The 7,417-nt window shown below is 39.2% G+C and overlaps 1 protein-coding gene across 6 annotated transcripts in view; it reads left to right on the top strand.

The window, feature by feature from the left end:
* The window catches only part of Osbpl9 (oxysterol binding protein like 9), a 160,555-nt gene that overhangs the window by 43,002 nt on the left and 110,136 nt on the right, over positions 1 to 7,417 (top strand). The window lies entirely within an intron of this gene.

The following is a 7,417-nucleotide window of genomic DNA, read 5'->3' as shown; positions in this document are numbered from 1 at the left end:
TTTTTTTTTGGCGGAACAGGGAATTGAACTCAGGCCAGACAAGTGCTTATTCTACTGAACTATCTCCCTAGCCCCTGTTTTGTTATTTATTTATTTTTAACCTCTATTTTAGAGACAAGAGACAAGGGCTAGAAATAAAATGAGTTGTGTTTATGGTAGGGCAATAGAAGGAAAAGACTGAAAAAAATCTCTACTGTAAATTTTTTTTTTTCTGGTTTAATACTGTTTGCTCTCTAGTTGTCCATCCATCCATCCAGTCAGTGCTGTCTAGCAGAAGTATAATTTTAGCCACATAGACATTTTCTTGGTAGCCACATTTAAGAAACAAAAAGAAAGGCTGAGGATGTAGCTCAGGGGTAGAGCACTTGCCCTAGGATGGTCATGGTGAATCTTTTAAAGCTTTCAGTGTCATGCATAGTCCACTGTGGCATGTGTTCACTATCACTGCCCTAGGATATGCAAGGTCCTGGCTTTGACCCTTAGCACAAAGAAAAAAATTTTAAAAATTAATATTTTGTTCAGATCACTATATCCAAACTGTTATTTTAACATGTAATCAATACAAAATGATTAATATTTTTCTTTTGCTTTTTTATACCAAGTCTTCAGAATTAAGTGTTATCTTTCATTAAGGGTCTGTCTCAATTGAGACTAGCTGCATTTAGGAGAAAGGCTCAGTATTTTAAGGTACTAAGGTAGGTTAGCTGCCTCCTTATTGGACAGAGCAAGGCCTATAACTTCATACAGCTTGTAACTGTTCATTCAATTTCTACCACAGTCCAAAATCCAGTAGTTAAAGGCAATTAAGAGTGCATGGCTGGGAATACAGTTTCTCATATTCCACCATATCTAAAGAGGGTCTGCCTCTATCACAGCTACGTTAATCAGCTTCCAATAGGCCTTTCTTTTTCAAGAGCCTGTTTTTTTGTTTGTTTTCTCTCTGAATCCAGAGTACATTGCTACTTTGAAGATGTGAATATATTTGGTAAACATGTGCCTTTGTTAGCAGACCTTGCTGGAATTGAGAGATAACTCTATGAAGTAGATTATGATGGAAAAATTCTAGGACTGAGATAGGATTAAGCATGGCAGATTTGCAGGATGGAAATGAGACAGGCCTGTGTTGTGCAGATGCTGTATATATAACAGAGATTTTAAAAAAATCAATGTACTGTCCTGTAGTTTTTTATTTTTAAAATTTTCTTTTGTTTGCTTGATCATTTAATTGCTTTTCTAAGCATTTGCTATTGACCTCAGTCACTACTCAGTCTGGCTTAACTGCTTTTTTGGCTTCAGATAGCCTTAGAAGTGAGAGTGGCAGAGCTGTGTCAAGACAGCACTTCAGCTGAATTTAGTCTTGATAGGAGCCACTGTCTTATTTTTAGTGTTCTACATTTTAGGTTTTGGTTTTTAAACATAGTTGGTTTAATCATTAACCCTTTCAGCTACTACTCAGGTCAGCAAGCTGCCCCCACAGCCTCTTCGTGTGCCCCAAGTTATGCCCTCACCTGTCTCTTAGACTCATCACTTCTGTTATAGCAACATTTCTGCATAATTTTATCGTCCAAGTGTGCATCTCTGAATTTTAGAATTTTTTCATGCTTATTTTTTAAATACTTAATAATTTACCCCAAGCATCCCTCAGGCAGCATGATTGTTTATGCACCAACTATACTGAGGGTCCTTTAGGCATGATTTCAGCCAGTGAGTTTTTGTATTGAATAAATTTAATAAATTGTCATTTTTATATTTCCTGTTTTATTATCCTATAAAATTAACAAAAATATGCATTTTTGTTATTGTGTATTTAAATAATTGGGCTAATAAGTGGTTAAAAACTTGATGTCTTTTGTTTATAATCTGTCTGTTGAAGAAGTAAGACCCTGCTGAAGAGGTTTGCATCGTGCAGGTTTTACTGATTGCATGCCTGTATGTGTGGCATGTTCTTCTAGCCTCTGTTTGTGCTGAAAATTGGTAGCTGCATCCAGAGGCTACAGCAGACTCAGATTTGATCCACTTGGCAAATTTAAATATAAAGCTTGAGTTTGTTCTTTATTGATATTAACTGACATTGTCTCTTAGTACCTGCATTCTTTTTTTGTTTTGGTACTAAGAATCGAACTCAGAACCTTATACTTGCTAGGCTGGCACTCTCTCACTGAAGTAAATGACCAGCCCAAAGAGATTTTTCTTTTCTTTTGTTTTTGGTACTGGGAATCGAACTGATAACTGGGAGCTTGCCAGGCAGTTACTGTGCCACTGAGCTCTATGCCCAACCTAGTTCCTGAACTCTTTAAATCTTTGAGAATTGCAATTTTCTTTCTTTCTTTCTTTCTTTCTTTCTTTCTTTCTTTCTTTCTTTCTTTCTTTTTCTGACTAGGTCTTGCTATAGTTCAGGTTAGCTTTGGACTCCTTGTGTAGCCCAGGCTCTCCTTGAACTTAGAGTGATTCTCCTGCCTCAGCCTCCTGAGTGCTGAGACTATGGGTGTGTGCCACCACACCCTGCTAATTTTCAAGACAGTGAATTGGCTTTAAACATCTACTTACATATATCTAAAAGAACTAAAAGTAAGGATTTGAACAGGTCTTTGCATACCCATGTTCATGGCAGCATTAGTCACAATAGCCAAGAGGTAGAACAGTCCATGTGTTCATACACAGATGAATGGAGAAATAAAATGTGGTGTGTGCATGTAATAGGCTATTTTTCAGCCTTTAGGAAGGAAATTCTGACACATTCTGCAACATGAATGAACCTTGCGGAAGTTACAGTAAGTGAAATAAGCCACAAAAAGCAGGTACTGTATGCTTCATTTACGCAGGGTTAGGTATTGAGAAGTAAGATTTGTAGGGTCAGAAAGAAAAAGGTGTTCTCCAGGGGCTAGGTGTGAGGAAAGGAAAAGTGATGACTTAGTGGGCATGGAGTTTCAGAGTGGGAAGGTGAAAAAGCCCAGGAGATGGCTGGGTGACTGTCGCACATCGGTGAGCGCACGTACTGTCCTGACCCCGAAGCAGTGAATACTGTGGTGCTGTGTCTTAGCACATGCACTGACGCCCAGGGGCTGTGTTGTCTCACTGTTCTACATATTGGACATCTCAGTTGATTTATTGCTAAGGGCAAACAAAGCAGAAATCAAGAGGTTGGCTGAGTGCGCTCTTACCTGGAGCTCTCTGGAAGAATCCTTTTCCAGGCTCACTTAGGCTGTTGGGATAGTTCACTCCTTTGCAGCTGAAGATCTGAGGTCTGTTTTCCTGCCCACTGTCATTTGCATCGTGCAGCTCTATCTAGAGGCTGCTTGGTGTCCTGGCTCTTCCATCCTCGAGTCCACCGAGTGTATCAACCCTGAGTACGTTAGGCCCTGCCTGGCTTCCTTCAAGTACAGTACTTTAAATCTGCTGCCAGTTACAGAAAGCACTCTGCTTTTAAAAGGTTTTAGGTGGTCAGATTGGGTTAGATCAAGTGGATAATCTCTTTTTGACATTACAATTAAGATAATCACTTCAGTGGCATCCTCTTCAGTTTCCACCCACAGTCTAGGGAGAGGAGCTTATGGGAAGAGTCACTGAAAATCATCCTTAGAATTCTGTCTGCCACAGTGCATGACTAGGAAGAACTAGACACACCTGTGTTTAAATCCTGTTTTTACCCTGTGCTTTGTTGACTAAAAGGAAACTATTTACTAAGCTTCCTGAGCCCATTTGCTTTAAAATGGGAATTGTAGTACCCTTCTTCTTCTTCTTTTGTATCTCTATCCTATTTTTTTATTATTTATTTTATTGAGAAATAAATATAAATGAGACAGTTTCAAAGCTGAATAATAGGACAGTTTTGATAATCAATACATTGTACATTGTTATCTTCTTAGTGGGTATCCATAGTACAAGAAGCAGACAGAATATCCTGTCCAGACACTATTAGTACACCTCTTTCTTCTCATTGAATTAAGCCAAAGAAGCTGTATATCTATCCTAACTATTTTGTATATATAAATACAAACTGATCTTTCCTTTGTATCCCCCCTTTTTTTAAGTCCTGTCAGAGGTGAATATTCTTTTGGCATCTAAATACTAAGGTGTTTGAATTCAGCTAAACAATCCAACACTGTCTAGAAGTCTATAATATTAGTGGGTTATCCTCAGAAGTTATTGACTTGAGCCTTTTACAGCTCATCGTGTTAATATGGCTTTACTTTATATACCTCGTTTTTATACTTTTCTGCTGGATGGTTAAGACCAAGATAAAGCAAGACCTATATAGCAAGTAATGTAACTTTTGTGTCTGATAAGGTCAGTCAAGTCCCCTCAGGATTTACCCTGCAGCCCTGTACCGCACTTTGTAGATCTTCTGTCAGTGTCAACCATGAGGATGAGTCACAGCCATTGCTTGACCAATTTGCTCTCTGTGAAAGCCTGAGAGAATGTTTTCTCTCCATGTGACTGTCCCCAGGCACACTATACATCATCGATCACATTCCTCTGTGGCTTCATGATCTTGATCAGAAAATTTGGAGCACAACCGAGTTACATGATGTTACAGTACAGGTTCTCCTATGTCCTGAGTCTTCACTGACCTTGAAAGGCTAGGGCCAAAATGTTGGCTGACCTTGCAGCCCTTCCTTATCTCCAATTTTGAACTGCTAACTTAGGTTGTTAGCTCTCCAGAAGAGAAGCTTATAATTAGTCTGCAATATATGCAGTTCGGTTTACCCTATCTGTCTAAATATCAAACATCTTTGGCATATCATGGAAAAGGTATTTTCCATCAAATATTGGTATGTTGAACTTTAAGACCTTACAGAATATGTAGGAAAAATAATTTTATAAAGGTAGAAATAAGCATTTACATAATTTTACAAAGAAATTTAGAAATCTAACCATATACAGAATTGTAACAGGACAGACCTAGGACATTTTTTTTTTTTAATATATTCTTAGTTTTCTAGTTTTATTTTTTTTTTTAATTTTTATTTATTTATTTGAGAGAGAGAGAGAGAGAGAGAGAGAGAGAGAGAGAGAGAAAGAGAAAGAGTGTGTGGCCAGCTCAGCCCACCAGGGGGCAGGGCTGGCTGGCATGTGGTGCTGGGGGATTGAACCGCGGTCCCTGATGCTTTTGCTAAGCTTGTTCTAAGTAGGTGCTTTAGACCACTGAGCCATCTCTCCAGCCCTAGGACATTTTTTTCCCTACTGTTGTGACTTTTTTTTTCATTTATTATCTTTTTTTTAAAAAAAATAAAAAACCTTTACTTGAGAGACATTATGGCAATAAATGGTATGTCATGACAAGAAGTACATATTTAGAAGACCAGGATGGCAGGCACTCCAAGTGTGACCCCTCTATTACACATTGTCATCCTTAGTGCAGCTGCCTGGCTCACAGGCACCAGTTAGTCAGGGTGAGAATCTCCCCAGCCAACTGCTAGACTCAAAAACCTGCCGATGTCCCCCAGGATCACTGCCTCACCCATCTCGTGTGTGTAGTACTCTTCTTGCAGAAATTTTGAAGATTAGGTACCGGGCAGATAAAACATGTTTGTTAGAGGGGTGTGTGTGTGTGTGTGTGTGTGTGTGTGTGTGTGTGTACACTTGGACATTTTGGGAAGCTTGTGCTGTCTTTGGAAAATTAGACTGCTATTGAACTGCTGTTTGGCATTCTATTTAGGAAACACCTAGAGAGTTTAAGATAATGGGTTCCCAAATCTTACCATCTAGACATGCTGTTTTAGAGTACCATTCTAGAATTTAGTTTATTTAGATACTGGAGATTAAATCTGAGGCTTTTCCCTGAGCTACATCCCAGATGTATTTGTCTTGAGGCTGGGTCTTGCTAACTTGCTAAATGAGCTGCCCAATTTAGCCTTGTGACTCTTCTCCCTCAGCCTGCCAGCACTGGTATTGTAACACATGCCACCACGTGTGACTTAAAACCTTTATTTTTAAATGTATTTTCTAGGTGATTGCATCCAGGTCAGTGGTCTGGGCGTAGTCTTGCTGAGCTCCTCATTGATTTCCCCTGACTAGTTTGGTGCTCCCCATTCCTCCACCTTTTTACACTTGTAAACGTTGCTTCGTGTCACATGTTAACTTGTCTCTTTCCCCCACTTGGTTCCAACTCATGGTTACATCTGCCAGGCATAGTAAATAAATTTTTATAGATAGTTTATTCTTAATTCTAGGGCCAGGAAAATAGCTCAGTGGCATAAGTGCCTGCCTGGTAAGCGCAAGGTGTGGAGTTTGATCCCCAGTACTGCCAAAAAAAAAAGTTATTAAAATTTTAAACAGATTTTGGAGAATTGCCTTTACTATAGTTTATGTACAAGAAAATAATAGTAGCTATCTTAAACAACATAGGAACAAGCATTGTTAACACATTTTATACAAAACAAGGCAGAAATACCCATGTCATTTTAGGCTACTGTCTCAGTTACTCTTCTCTCTCATTGCTGAGACAAATACCCAACTCCCAAAATGAAGGAAGCAAAAGCTTATTTAGCTGACAGTTTCTGGAGGTTTCAGTCCATACTTGGCTGGACCCAAGGCAGAGTGGCACATGGCAGAGAGCAGCAGTTCATGGTGGCTGAACAGCAAAGTCTAGCTTTCTATCTCTCTTATATTATATTCAGGCTCTTTGCCCCAGGCTGGGGGAAGTACACACACCTGTAATTCCAGAAGTACTGAGGCCCATAATCCCAGCCTTGGATCAGACATAATCCCAGTGATTATGAGTTAATCACAAATTCTAAAAGTCCCCGCCCCATGACTGCATGAGGCTTTAGGGGGATAACTAGACACAAATGATAGCAGCTACCGTGCTGGATGATTTTCATAGGTGTTCTTCCCATTGGCAGGCCTACCAAGGAAATGGGGTTCTTTCATTTTATGTTGAGACTGTTGTTGGTAACTTACCAGTTTACATGGTGGTGTTGATAAATTAAGGTCTATGCCATTCCCAAACTGTGTCTAACCCTTAATAGACCAGCATTCCTTTTGTCTAGAAGAATAAGAATCCTCAAGTTGTTGGGAGGTAGTGAAAAACCAGTGGAGGAAGGCAGAAAGGTAAAAAACTTTGTGTTGGTTACAAAATGCATGCCACTAGATGGCGTCCTTGTCTTGATGAAGGAATTAAGTGTGGGCAATGCCTGGGTTCTGATTCTCCCCCTCCCCACGCCAAATTGGCTAAGAAGAAAATACTGACATTTTCAGGCATTATCTGCAAAATGGAGACACAGCAACATTAAAGAGACAGTGTGAGGTAGAGGCAAAAACAAGCGGAGGCGCCTATGCCATGAAATTCAGACCTGAATTTTGATACTTACCTGTTTAAGTCTTATTGTAATCTCTGAAATGAACTTTATATTGTTTAATTGAATATTTGAATATAGATTTCATAAATTAAAAAAATTATGTAAACACATTACTA

Source organism: Octodon degus, unplaced genomic scaffold (genome assembly GCF_000260255.1).
Source record: "Octodon degus isolate 3935 unplaced genomic scaffold, OctDeg1.0 scaffold00107, whole genome shotgun sequence".
Taxonomy (NCBI): Eukaryota; Metazoa; Chordata; class Mammalia; order Rodentia; family Octodontidae; genus Octodon; species Octodon degus.
Note: the sequence above shows the minus strand (reverse complement) of the source record. Positions and strands in the feature narration are given on the sequence as shown.